Source organism: Salmo salar, chromosome 08, assembly GCF_965601325.2.
Source record: "Salmo salar chromosome 08, fSalSal1, whole genome shotgun sequence".
Classification (NCBI taxonomy): domain Eukaryota; kingdom Metazoa; phylum Chordata; class Actinopteri; order Salmoniformes; family Salmonidae; genus Salmo; species Salmo salar.
This window is the reverse complement of record NC_138298.1, coordinates 33,544,341-33,558,000: the sequence shown is the minus strand read 5'-3', so window position 1 is coordinate 33,558,000 and position 13,660 is coordinate 33,544,341. Positions and strand designations below refer to the sequence as shown.

At 41.3% G+C, this 13,660-nt stretch overlaps 8 non-coding genes across 8 annotated transcripts; all 8 read right to left on the bottom strand.

The window, feature by feature from the left end:
* Positions 1 to 7,743: 7,743 nt before the first annotated feature.
* On the bottom strand, positions 7,744 to 7,815 carry trnar-ucg (transfer RNA arginine (anticodon UCG)). The gene has a single exon. It is a non-coding gene; the product is annotated as a tRNA-Arg (tRNA).
* A 782-nt stretch (positions 7,816 to 8,597) lies between these two features.
* On the bottom strand, positions 8,598 to 8,669 carry trnaq-cug (transfer RNA glutamine (anticodon CUG)). The gene has a single exon. It is a non-coding gene; the product is annotated as a tRNA-Gln (tRNA).
* Positions 8,670 to 8,780: 111 nt separating this feature from the next.
* trnaq-uug (transfer RNA glutamine (anticodon UUG)) lies at positions 8,781 to 8,852 on the bottom strand. The gene has a single exon. It is a non-coding gene; the product is annotated as a tRNA-Gln (tRNA).
* Positions 8,853 to 10,158: 1,306 nt separating this feature from the next.
* Positions 10,159 to 10,230, bottom strand: trnaq-cug (transfer RNA glutamine (anticodon CUG)). The gene has a single exon. It is a non-coding gene; the product is annotated as a tRNA-Gln (tRNA).
* Positions 10,231 to 10,345: 115 nt separating this feature from the next.
* Positions 10,346 to 10,417, bottom strand: trnaq-uug (transfer RNA glutamine (anticodon UUG)). The gene has a single exon. It is a non-coding gene; the product is annotated as a tRNA-Gln (tRNA).
* Positions 10,418 to 10,941: 524 nt separating this feature from the next.
* trnaq-cug (transfer RNA glutamine (anticodon CUG)) lies at positions 10,942 to 11,013 on the bottom strand. Its single transcript has one exon. It is a non-coding gene; the product is annotated as a tRNA-Gln (tRNA).
* Positions 11,014 to 12,097: 1,084 nt separating this feature from the next.
* trnaq-uug (transfer RNA glutamine (anticodon UUG)) lies at positions 12,098 to 12,169 on the bottom strand. Its single transcript has one exon. It is a non-coding gene; the product is annotated as a tRNA-Gln (tRNA).
* A 712-nt stretch (positions 12,170 to 12,881) lies between these two features.
* On the bottom strand, positions 12,882 to 12,953 carry trnaq-uug (transfer RNA glutamine (anticodon UUG)). The gene has a single exon. It is a non-coding gene; the product is annotated as a tRNA-Gln (tRNA).
* Positions 12,954 to 13,660: the final 707 nt, after the last annotated feature.

The window sequence follows — 13,660 nt, the reverse complement described above, 5'->3', positions numbered from 1 at the left end:
ACCTTAGGAATTGTACTGAAAATAATTCAGCATTTTAATTACCTACATAAGGGACGCAAATGGCATTCGCTGTATGATTGATGAGAATCTCCATATTGCAAATGTACGGTCCCTTACTAGACGTCCGCAAATGTTTTTTAAAATTCGCCGACAGCCTCGGGCTGTGCCCCAGGGCCAGATCTTCACACGCACACACACACACACACACACACACACACACACACACACACACCACACACACACACACACACACACACACACACACACACACACACACACACACACACACACACACACACACACACACACACACACACACACACACACACACACACACACACACACACAGCTAGGATGGAGTGACACAGTGTGGGGCTTAAAGACACACAGAGCATCACCATAATCTCTAGGCCTTGCCGTGTTCAAGAAGACACCCCACTTGACCATAGCTCACTCGGTCTGACCACAGGGACCATGTAAAAAAAGTAGTCTCATCAATGTGATTGTTTTTAATGGGAAAAGAGAGAATTTGACTATGACCTGACAGTATGGGAGTAGTTGGGGGAGTGTTTTCTATAAATAGAATGTATTTGACTACAAGGCTGACAAGCAAAGTAGGGGCCTCATCTATGTGAGCATTCTTAAACTGAAAAACACAGAGTTTGACCATGTGCTGACAGCATGGGACGAGTTGGGGGAGTGTTTTAATGAGAAGAGTGATTTTTTTCTAATAGACTGCATTTCACTTTGTGCTGACAAGCAGAGGAGGAGTGCAGGGAGTGGCAAAGAGGAGATTCTAGAGTGGTGAGGAGTGGTCTCGTGTGTTTATAAGTATCAATTAAGCAGCCTGAAGCATTGTACTTTCTGTATTGCTTAAGGGATTGTGTTAAGGTTTTTATTTACTGTTATTTCACTTTTCAATAGTATAGAATAGTATAGAATAGTATCGAATAGTATAGATGGCTCCAGTGTGCTCATGTCCACTTTGCTATAAGGTTGGGATTGGCTTCAGTCAGCACCTTAGGTATGTGCACAATGTGAGGAACAGTGAAGAGAGGATGCTCCTTTGTAATTGGCAGTCGGGCCGTGTCAATGTCAGGCAGGAGCAGTGTCCAGTGACAGGATGCTCCACACATCTCAGCAGACTAGACCAGCAAATAAACTCCGACACAGAGCTCAACAGAGCACAGAGGAGACAGGTTTTAGAGGACCTTGGGAGACGGCTGACGATGGAAAGGCTGGCGGCGTTGAGGGCATCGATCCCTGCCATTCCACTGGCGACCGATTTGGATATTGTGGAGACTGTAAGGAAATAAGAGGAGGAGGAGGAAATGTTATGTTCACCAACAGAAGCAGAGGAGGAAGTGGACTGCAAAGATGATTCCTGCCACTGCCATGCACCAATCCTGAGACTGATAAAAGCTGTGCAAGAGAGGGATGAGGCACTGACAATGAGAAGTGAGACCAATCAATCCATTAAAGAGGACAACCTGAAGTTGATCTCTGAGCTGCATAGAGTGAGGAAGAAGTACCAGCTGCTGAAAAGGCAGATGGGGATTGTCAGGGTGAGTCCGGCAAAGAAGGCCCTTAACTTTCAGGCAGAGGCAGACACAGACACAAAGCAAGAGGAGCTGCAGCAGGACCAAGCGACAGGTTCAGGGGACCAGAGAGAGGAGCCTACAGTGTCCGGATCTAGCTGCAAACTCATCTTCTAGCTCATAGCTCTGCACTGAGTAAGTACTGTTTCTTTAAATAGTGGCAAGAGTTTGTGTTTGAAAAGAATATGATAATCCGCCTGACTGATTCATATAGCCTCATGAGATTGTAATTCTAGCCTAAAATGTTATGTTTTTTTGATTAGGTGTGTTTATCGAGGGATTCAGGAAGACCTGTGAGCACCCCAATCCAAATTATAAGCTGAGGGAATATTGTGCCTCAAAGGTCAATAGGGTGACGCCATTTTTGAACTACGTGGCCAAGAATGAGACCTACCAGTCCTCTCTCATTTTCCTGACAGACCATGACAAAATAAGGCAGTAAGCAGAGTTCTTTCTTTCTCTTTAGTCTCATAAGCTTTAATTAACAATACAGTATTTGATTGTATGATTTGTGTGTGTGTGTGTGTGTGTGTGTGTGGTGTGTGTGTGTGTGTGTGTGTGTGTGTGTGTGTGTGTGTGTGTGTGTGTGTGTGTGTGTGTGTGTGTGTGTGTGTGTGTGTGTGTGTGTGTGTGTGTGTGTGTTTTATTTTTAGATGGGTTCAATTCCTCCAGAAAAACAAGGCAATCACCACAGTCAACCACTACACCTTGACTATTGGTGCATTTCTTAAATATACCGAGGAGACCCCTCCACCTGGCTGCCGGCTGTCCATAAACCAATGGAAGGAGATCAACCGGTTGATGAAGGGCATTAACAAGTCCATGAGACGACCAGTTTCCCTTCACCAGGTAAAGGTGAAAGACAACAAGGAAGGCAAGGTGGTGTCCAAAAAGAGCCTGCTGGAGTGCCAGTCTCTTGCCAAGTCAAAAATCCCTCAAGTGCTGAGTAAGTTTCTCAATCTGTGATGTCACTGTTTTTACACACTTATAGACATCAGAGATGTATAGAGTGCATTATGGAGTGGGATTATGAAGCTGACTTTTTTTATTTTCATGTTCCCACAGAAACATTGGAAGAAACAAGGACACAGAGGAATCAGTACCGGTTTTATGGGTACCTGTGTGCCTACTTTACCTTCATATACGGCCACAGACCAGGCCTGTATAAAAACATGTTGGTGAAAGAGGTGGAGGAGGCAAAATGTGACCAGTCTGGGGTGTATCTGATCAATGTAAGTCTATAAAATACAGCTGGCTGTGTTTATTTGTTTCTTTGCTTGGTTGGTTATTTTTGGAAACAATTGCAGTCGCCAGAGCATAATGTGTATTTTTGTGTGTTTTTTTTCTGTTCAATTTCTATTAGGTGGGGAGATGGGTCTGCCCGGAAGTCCTTCCTTCACTGAACCTCCATTGTCACTCATGTAGGTCAGATTAGATAGGAATCTAATTATTGTAAGATCCTATTACACTGAAGTAATATCAATAATATCATATCTTTGGTGTGTGTGTGTGTGTGTGTGTGTGTGTGTGTGTGTGTGTGTGTGTGTGTGTGTGTGTGTCTTACAGGTAAAAAACATGCTCCCGAAGATTGACAGGGAAAGGATGGCCAACTTCATGTGCATCCAGACGGCAGACAAATTTTATGCCATCAATTTAAATTAATCTCAAGCCAATGAAACCAGGGAACTCTTTGAGGCTGCACTGAAGGGGGAAGATACCACAGTCGCTGCAGAGAACCAGCCCTCCACCTCAGGAAAAAGAAAGCAGAAGGTGAGAGAGGACGCCTCCCTCTCCGAGGGGAGCACCCCCCCTGAAGAGACCATGGTGATGTACCAGGAGTCTGGCACGTGCGCCGGTGGCTCGGAGGAGGAGGAAGAGGATGAAGATGAGGAACAGACGGCCAGACAACCTCCAGTAAGATCAGCTATTCTGACAGGACACATTTGATAGTCAAAATGTACTTGTAAACTATGTAACAGTCAAGTGTGTATTTTGAGATATATCTAATTTCTTGTGTTTGCTCTGTCAGAAGACACCCTCCAAGGTGAACAAGCCTCAGCTGGAACTTACCCCAAAGAGAAAGCAGACGATCCTCAGCTGCCGCATGGTGGTGGCCGTCAGCCTCCTGCTAGTCTCACCCCTCAAAGTGAAAAGCAAGTCGGTCCTCAACTCACCCATTGTCACATTGCAAGGCATGCATCAGCTGAATTCAAACAGAGTCAGACTCAAAAAAGCCATTGCCTTAAAACCTGTTAGGGCTAGGGGGCAGTATTTACATGGTCGGATAAAAAACGTACCCGATTTAATCTGGTTATTACTACTGCCCAGAAACTAGAATATGCATATAATTATTGGCTTTGGATAGCAAACACCCTAAAGTTTCTAAAACTGTTTCAATGGTGTCTGTGAGTATAACAGAACTCAAATGGCAGGCAAAAACCTGAGAAAATTCCAAACAGTAAGTACCGTCTCTGACCATTCCTTGGGCTTCTTGGCTCTGTTTAAAGAAAATTTAGGATCTTTGCTGTAACGTGACACTTCCTACGGCTCCCATAGGCTCTCAGAACCCGGGAAAAAGCTGAATGGTGTAATTCCAGCCGCTGGCTGAAAAACTTTAGCGTGTTTGGATGGTGGTCGATCAGAGGGCCATTAGACTGAGGCTCGTGCACGAGGGGATCCCATGCTTTTACTTTCTCTCTCTTTGAACGTAAACACGCTTTCCCGGTCGAAATATTATCGCTTTTTTACGAGAAAAATTGCATAAATATTGATTTTAAACAGCGGTTGACATGCTTCGAAGTACGGTAATGGAATATTTAGAATTTTTTTGTCACGAAATGCGTCGGGCGCGTAACCCTTATTTACCCTTTCGGATAGTGTCTTGAACGCACGAACAAAACGCCGCTATTTGGATATAACTATGGATTATTTGGGACCAAACCAACATTTGTTATTGAAGTAGAAGTCCTGGGAGTGCATTCTGACGAAGAACAGCAAAGGTAATAACATTTTTCTTATAGTAAATCTGACTTTGGTGAGTGCTAAACTTGCTGGGTGTCTAAATAGCTAGCCCTGTGATGCCGGGCTATCTACTTAGAATATTGAGTGCATAGAGGAGTTCTGTATCTATAATTCTTAAAATAATTGTTATGCTTTTTGTGAACGTTTATCGTGAGTAATTTAGTAAATTTTTTGTAAATTCACCGGAAGTTTGCGGGGGGTATGCTAGTTCTGAACGTCACATGCTAATGTAAAAAGCTGGTTATTGATATAAATATGAACTTGATTGAACAAAATATGCATGTATTGTATAACATAATGTCCTAGGGTTGTCATCTGATGAAGATCATCAAAGGTTAGTGCTGCATTTAGCTGTGGTTTGGGTTTATGTGACATTATATGCTAGCTTGAAAAATGGGTGTCTGATTATTTCTGGCTGGGTACTCTGCTGACATAATCTAATGTTTTGCTTTCGTTGTAAAGCCTTTTTGAAATCGGACAGTGTGGTTAGATTAACGAGAGTCTTGTCTTTAAAATGGTGTAAAATAGTCATATGTTTGAGAAATTGAAGTAATAGCATTTCTAAGGTATTTGAAAATCGCGCCACGGGATTCCACTGGCTGTTGAGTAGGTGGGACGATTTCGTCCCACATACCCTAGAGAGGTTAAATTGTCGAACACACCTTTCTAGGTTCTTCCAATTAAATGTGACAATTTAAACTTTGCATATTAACCTGGATGAAGCAACCTCTCAGGTAATTCAAGTTTAATACCCAGATAGCCTACACAGGTAGGACTAATCATTGGCATTGATTAATTAATTCAATTTGCTTTTGCAAATTCATTCACGTCCAACTTCCACATTACTGGTACAGTACTGATGGTTCGTCAACATCTATAAATAGATTAAACTTGTCTTTGCAGCCTCCAATGAATTCCAAACCCAAAATAGGTTTCAGACTTTCCTCCCTCATGTGTCCCTCAGTCTTCTCCTCTTGGCCCTTCGGCACTGAGTAATATGGCGCCTCTTGGCCAACAACAACAAGGCTTGGCTTCTCCTCTTGGCCTTTCGGCCCCAATCTCTCCACAGGATGAAGCCAACCCTCCCCGCCCGCTTGGCGCGGAATACCTTGACAAACTCGTCAAGAATTTCCCCACCTTTGACCCCCTTCCAGGTCAGCCAAATGATACTGAGACGTTCCTAGCTGACATAGAGGACACGTTGGATGGCTACCCGAACGCTACGGGTTCTGACAGGGTTTACCTGTTGAAGCAAACGTCGAATAGACACGTGACGAGGTTCATTCGTCTACAACAGCAACACGTGCTAAATGACTACGCTAAACTTGCCACAGCTTTGAAATTAGAATTCAGTGGTTCTGCGACTCGCAAACACAATAGCTCACTGGCTAACACTGTCAAACAAGCTCGGAACGAACACCCACAAGCTTACTATAATAGGCTTCGTTCAGCTTACTTTGGCCTACTCACTGAAGCAGGAATGGAAGAGCTGTTACCATTCAAACAAATGTTTCTGTTGAACATGTATCAAACCTTCATTACCTACTTGGGCCCTGCCGCCCACGTTGGCTTGCCTATCTTACAACTCAGAGAGCTTGCAAGCACAGTTTTTGAGGCAGCAAAAGTTCACAACGCTAAGAGCCCTGACCACTCGGTTTTGAAGTTTGACCAGGAGCACTCACTCCAGTTAGAGGGTGCATTATCAGGTATTGGAGCGTCGAGAGATGACGCACAATAACAGTTTATAACACGAAACCATGGTTCCAATAACCTCCGCGGTCGAAATAACTGTAAAGTACGTAGCCATCAACATGACTACCGCTACAATCGACCTGTTCGCTATGTTCCTGCACCCAACCCACAAAAAGTGTCAGAGCACAAGGGTAACAAAGGGTTGAAGGACGATCAAAACGCAGACCAATGTTCTCCAGAAGTCCCACTACAGGAAGAACTAAAACGAGAACAATTAGAGAAAAGGGTAAAAGATAAGTCACAAGGACTAGATGGGGAATTACCGGACACCAGCTCCGCAGGAATTAACACCCATAGCAAGGACGTTAAGTGTTCCCTTTATTTTTTTGAGTAGTATATTTTAAAGTTGACAGGAAAGGAGTATGTCACTGCAAAATCAAGGTAGGTCCTACCGAGATTTGAACTCAGAATTCAGAGTCCTTAGTGCTAACCATTACACCATAGAACCCATATAGAGTAATTATTGAAGTGTTCAGATTTTCCTGTCATTTGTTCACCGGAGAAACAGCTAGAGACAAGATTGTCGGTAGGCCAAGTGAGTTATTCAGCACAAGAGCTAGGAAGGTTCTACCGAAATTTGAACTCTGATCACTTGATTCAAAGTCCAAAGTGCTAACCATTACACCATAGAACCATATTGTAAAACCATTTGGGAATTGTACAGAAAAAAAAAAGCCTTTTAATTAGCAAATGTGGACTGTCGTTCCTTCACGTGTTGCAAATACTTTCAACAATCGTTGGACAGCTATATTCCAGTTCCATGAGGCAGATTAATTCACATGGTAGGTCCTACCGAGATTTGAACTCAGATTGCAAGATTCAGAGTCCTGAGTGATAACCTTTACAGCACAGAACCCTGTACTCAATACTCTGTGATGGGTTCAGATTTTACTGTCCTTGGTTCACCAGAAAAACAGAGAAAATATTTTCTGGACAGAAACGGTATCACCTGGGCTATCCTACCATGTAACATCTTGAAGAAAAAAAATCATAATTATTTTCAGTTCATTGGGGGGCAGCATGTTTTCAATTAATAAATGTGCTAGGAATTCATATTAAGAATTTCCTGCAGGCTAGCCATTCGTGCGTACCAAAGACTGCTTATCGACTCCCACCCACTTGTTTCTTTCACACAAGACTATTTTAAAGTTGACAGGAGAGGAGTATGTCACTGCAAAATCAAGGTAGGTGCTACTGAGATTTGAACTCGTATCGCAGGATTCAGAGTCCTGAGTACTAACCATTACACCATAGAACCCCATATAGAGTAATTATTGAAGGGTTCAGATTTTCCTGTCATTTGTTCACTGGATAAACAGCAAGAAATGAGATTATTGGTAGGCCACGTGAATAATTCATCAAAAAGCTACAAAGGTTCTACTGAGATTTGAACTCGGATCACTGGATTCGAAGTCCAGAGTGCTAACCATTACACCATAGAACCATATTATAAATCCAATTGGGAATTGTACAGAAAAAGAATTCTGCGTTTTAATTAGCAAATGTGGACTGTCGTTCCTTCACGTGTTGCAAATACTTTCAACAATCGTTGGACAGCTATATCCCAGTTCCACGAGGCAGATTAATTCACATGGTAGGTCCTACCGAGAAATGCGCAACGGAAGGAAAACGAAAATAAAGAAGGAATGAAATTTGGCAAAGAATACACGGTGGCAATTGAGTTGGTGGGAGAAGAAAAGATGACGACGATGGAATTACTGCGAGCAATTAAGGAGATGTGTGGAGAGGTGGTGGGATGCCGAATGAAAGGCGAAAAGAAGTATGATATTACGATGAAAAACGGAAAAGGTAAAGAACGGCTAATGGACGGTTTACGGATAAAGGACACAAGGATTCTGGCGAGAGATGTGAATGTAAATGAATTGATGGTGTCTTTTATGAATCTCCCGGTATACATCGAAGACAAAGTTATACTGGACAAGCTGAAATGAACTGAAAATAATTAATATTTTGGGGACAGAAAGGGTATCACCTGGGCTACCCTACCATGTAACATCTTGAAAAAAATCTTAATTATTTTCAGTTCATTGGGAGGCAGCAAGTTTTCAATTAATACATTTACTAGGCATTCATATTAAAAATTTCCTGCAGGCTGGCCTTTCATGCATACCAAAGACAGCTTATTGACTCCCACCCACTTGTTTATTTCACACAAAAGTATTTTAAAGTTGACAGGAGAGCAGTATGTCACTGCAGAATGAAGGTAGGTCCTACCAAGATTTGAACTCAGATCACAGGATTCAGAGTCCTGAGTGCTAACCATTACACCATAGAACCCCATAGTAATTATTGAAGTGTTCAGATTTTCCTGTCATTTGTTCACTGGATAAACAGCTAGAAATGAGATTATTGGTAGGCCACGTGAATAATTCAGCACAAAAGCTAGAAAGGTACTACCGAGATTTGAACTCGGATCACTGGATTCAAAGTCCAGAGTGCTAACCATTACACCATAGAACCATATTATACATACATTTGGGAATTTTACAGAAAAAAAATTACGCGTTTTAATTAGCAAATGTGGACTGTCGTTCCTATCACGTGTTGCAAATACTTTCAACAATCGTTGGACAGCTATATTCCAGTTCCACGAGGCAGATTAATTCACATGGTAGGTCCTACCGAGATTTGAACTCAGATTGCAAGATCCAGAGTGATAACCTTTACAGCATAGAATGCTGGTTCAGATTTTACTGTCCTTGGTTCACAGGAAAAACAGAGAAAATATTTTCTGGACAGAAACGGTATCACCTGGGCTATCCTACCATGTAACATCTTGAAAAAAATCTTAATTATTTTCAGTTCATTGGGGGGCAGCAAGTTTTCAATTAATAAATGTACTAGGCATTCATATTAAACAATTCCTGCAGGCTGGCCTTTCATGCGTACCAAAGACTGCTTATTGACTCCCACCCACTTGTATCTTTCACACAATAGTATTTTAAAGTTGACAGGAGAGCAGTATGTCACTGCAAAATCAAGGTATGTCCTACCGGGATTTGAACTCAGATCGCAGGATTCAGTGTGCTGAGTGCTAACCATTACACCATAGAACCCCATATAGAGTAATTATAGAAGTGTTCAGATTTTCCTGTCATTTGTTCACTGGATAAACATCTAGAAATGAGATTATTGGTAGGCCACGTGAATAATTCAACACAAAAGCTAGAAAGACTCTATTGAGATTTGAAATTGGATCACTGGATTCAAAGTCCAGAATGCTAACCATTACACCATAGAACCATATTACAAATCCATTTGGGAATTGTACAGAAAAAAAATTATGCGTTTTAATTAGCAAATGTGGACTGTCGTTCCTTCACGTGTTGCAAATACTTTCAACAATCGTTGGACAGCTATATTCCAGTTCCACGAGGCAGATTAATTCACATGGTAGGTCCTACCGAGATTTGAACTCAGATTGCAAGATCCAGAGTGATAACCTTTACAGCATAGAATGCTGGTTCAGATTTTACTGTCCTTGGTTCACAGGAAAAACAGAGAAAATATTTTCTGGACAGAAACTGTATCACCTGGGCTACCCTACCATGTAACATCTTGAAAAAAATCTGAATTATTTTCAGTTCATTGGGGGGCAGCAAGTTTTCAATTAATAAATGTACTAGGCATTCATATTAAAAATATCCTGCAGGCTGGCCATTCATGCGTACCAAAGACTGCTTATCGACTCCCACCCACTTGTTTCTTTCACACAAGACTATTTTAAAGTTGACAGGAGAGGAGTATGTCACTGCAAAATCAAGGTAGGTCCTACCGAGATTTGAACTCGGATCGCAGGATTCAGAGTCCTGAGTGCTAACCATTACACCATAGAACCCCATATAGAGTAATTATTGAAGTGTTCAGATTTTCCTGTCATTTGTTCACCGGATAAACAGCTAGAAATGAGATTATTGGTAGGCCACGTGAATAATTCAGCACAAAAGCTAGTAAGGTTCTACCTAGATTTGAACTGGGATCACTGGATTCAAAGTCCAGAGTACTAACCATTACACCATAGAACCATATTATACATCCGTTTGGGAATTGAACAGAAAAAAAATTACGCGTTTTAATTAGCAAATGTGGACTGTCGTTCCTATCACGTGTTGCAAATACTTTCAACAATCGTTGGACAGCTATATTCCAGTTCCACGAGGCAGATTAATTCACATGGTAGGTCCTACCGAGATTTGAACTCAGATTGCAAGATCCAGAGTGATAACCTATACAGCCTAGAATGCTGGTTCAGATTTTACTGTCCTTGGTTCACAGGAAAAACAGAGAAAATATTTTCTGGACAGAAACGGTATCACCTGGGCTACCCTACCATGTAACATCTTGAAAAAAATCTTAATTATTTTCAGTTAATTGGGGGGCAGCAAGTTTTCAATTAATAAATGTACTAGGCATTCATGTTAAAAATTTCCTGCAGGCTGGCCATTCATGCATACCAAAGACTGCTTATCGACTCCCACCCACTTGTTTCTTTCACACAAGGCTATTTTAAAGTTGACAGGAGAGCAGTATGTCACTGCAGAATGAAGGTAGGTCCTACCGAGATTTGAACTTGGATCGCAGGATTCAGAGTCCTGAGTGCTAACCATTACACCATAGAACCAAATATAGAGTAACTATTGAAGTGTTCAGATTTTCCTGTCATTTGTTCATCGGATAAACAGACAGAATCGAGATTATTGGTAGGCCACGTGAATAATTCAGCACAAAAGCTAGAAAGGTTCTAACGAGATTTGAACTCGGATCACTGGATTCAAAGTCCAGAGTGCTAACCATTAAACCATAGAATCATATTATACATACATTTGGGAATTGTACAGGAAAAAAAATACGCGTTTTAATTAGCAAATGTGGACTGTCGTTCCTATCACGTGTTGCAAATACTTTCAAAAATCGTTGGACAGCTATATTCCAGTTCCACGAGGCAGATTAATTCACATGGTAGGTCCTACCGAGATTTGAACTCAGATTGCAAGATCCAGAGTGATAACCTTTACAGCATAGAATGCTGGTTCAGATTTTACTGTCCTTGGTTCACAGGAAAAACAGAGAAAATATTTTCTGGACAGAAACGGTATCACCTGGGCTACCCTACCATGTAAAATCTTGAAAAAAATCTGAATTATTTTCAGTTCATTGGGGGGCAGCAAGTTTTCAATTAATAAATGTACTAGGCATTCATATTAAAAATTTCCTGCAGGCTGGCCATTCATGCATACCAAAGACTGCTTATCGACTCCCACCCACTTGTTTCTTTCACACAAGGCTATTTTAAAGTTGACAGGAGAGCAGTATGTCACTGCAGAATGAAGGTAGGTCCTACCGAGATTTGAACTTGGATCGCAGGATTCAGAGTCCTGAGTGCTAAACATTACACCATAGAACCAAATATAGAGTAATTATTGAAGTGTTCAGATTTTCCTGTCATTTGTTCACCGGATAAACAGACAGAATCGAGATTATTGGTAGGCCACGTGAATAATTCAGCACAAAAGCTAGAAAGGTCCTACCGAGATTTGAACTCAGATCGCAGGATTCAGAGTCTTGAGTGCTAACCATTACACAATAGAACCCTATATAGAGTAATTATTGAAGTGTTCAGATTTTCCTGTCATTTGTTCACCGGATAAACAGCTAGAAATGAGATTATTGGTAGGCCACGTGTAAATTCAGCACAAAGGCTAGAAAGGTTCTACCGAGATTTGAACTCGGATCACTGGATTCAAAGTCCAGAGTGCTAACCATTACACCATCGAACCATATTATACATCCATTTGGGAATTGTACAGGAAAAAAATTACGCGTTTTAATTAGCAAATGTGGACTGTCATTCCTATCACGTGTTGCAAATACTTTCAACAATCGTTGGACAGCTATATTCCAGTTCCACGAGGCAGATTAATTCACATGGTAGGTCCTACCGAGATTTGTACTCAGATTGCAAGATCCAGAGTGATAACCTTTACAGCATAGAATTCTGGTTCAGATTTTACTGTCCTTGGTTCACCGGAAAAACAGAAAAAATATTTTCTGGACAGAAACGGTATCACCTGGGCTACCCTACCATGTAACATCTTGAAAAAAATCGTAATTATTTTCAGTTCATTGGGGGGCCGCAAGTTTTCAATTAATAAATGTACTAGGCATTCATATTAAGAATTTCCTGCAGGCTAGCCATTCGTGCGTACCAAAGACTGCTTATCGACTCCCACCCACTTGTTTCTTTCACACAAGACTATTTTAAAGTTGACAGGAGAGGAGTATGTCACTGCAAAATCAAGGTAGGTCCTACTGAGATTTGAACTCGGATCGCAGGATTCAGAGGCCTTGAGTGCTAACCATTACACCATAGAACACCATAAAGAGTAATTATTGAAGTGTTCAGATTTTCCTGTCATTTGTTCACCGGATAAACAGCTAGAAATGAGATTATTGGTTGGCCACGTGAATAATTCAACACAAAAGCTAGAAAGGTTCTACCAAGATTTGAACTCGGATCACTGGATTCAAAGTCCAGAGTGCTAACCATTACACCATAGAACCATATTATACATCCATTTGGGAATTGTACAGAAAAAAAATTACGCGTTTTAATTAGCAAATGTGGACTGTCGTTCCAATCACGTGTTGCAAATACTTTCAACAATCGTTGGACAGCTATATTCCAGTTCCATGAGGCAGATTAATTCACATGGTAGGTCCTACCGAGATTTGAACTCAGATTGCAAGATCCAGAGTGATAACCTTTACAGCATAGAATTCTGGTTCAGATTTTACTGTCCTTGGTTCATCGGAAAAACAGAGAAAATTTTTTCTGGACAGAAACGGTATCACCTGGGCTACCCTACCATGTAACATCTTGAAAAATATCTTAATTATTTTCAGTTCATTGGGGGTCAGCAAGATTTCAATTAATAAATGTACTAGGCATTCATATTAAGAATTTCCTGCAGGCTAGCCATTTGTGCGTACCAAAGACTGCTTATCGACTCCCACCCACTTGTTTCTTTCACACAAGACTATTTTAAAGTTGACAGGAGAGGAGTATGTCACTGCAAAATCAAGGTAGGTCCTACCGAGATTTGAACTCAGATCGCAGGATTCAGAGTCTTGAGTGCTAACCATTACACAATAGAACCCTATATAGAGTAATTATTGAAGTGTTCAGATTTTCCTGTCATTTGTTCACCGGATAAACAGCTAGAAATTAGATTATTGGTAGGCCACGTGTAAATTCAGCACAAAGGCTA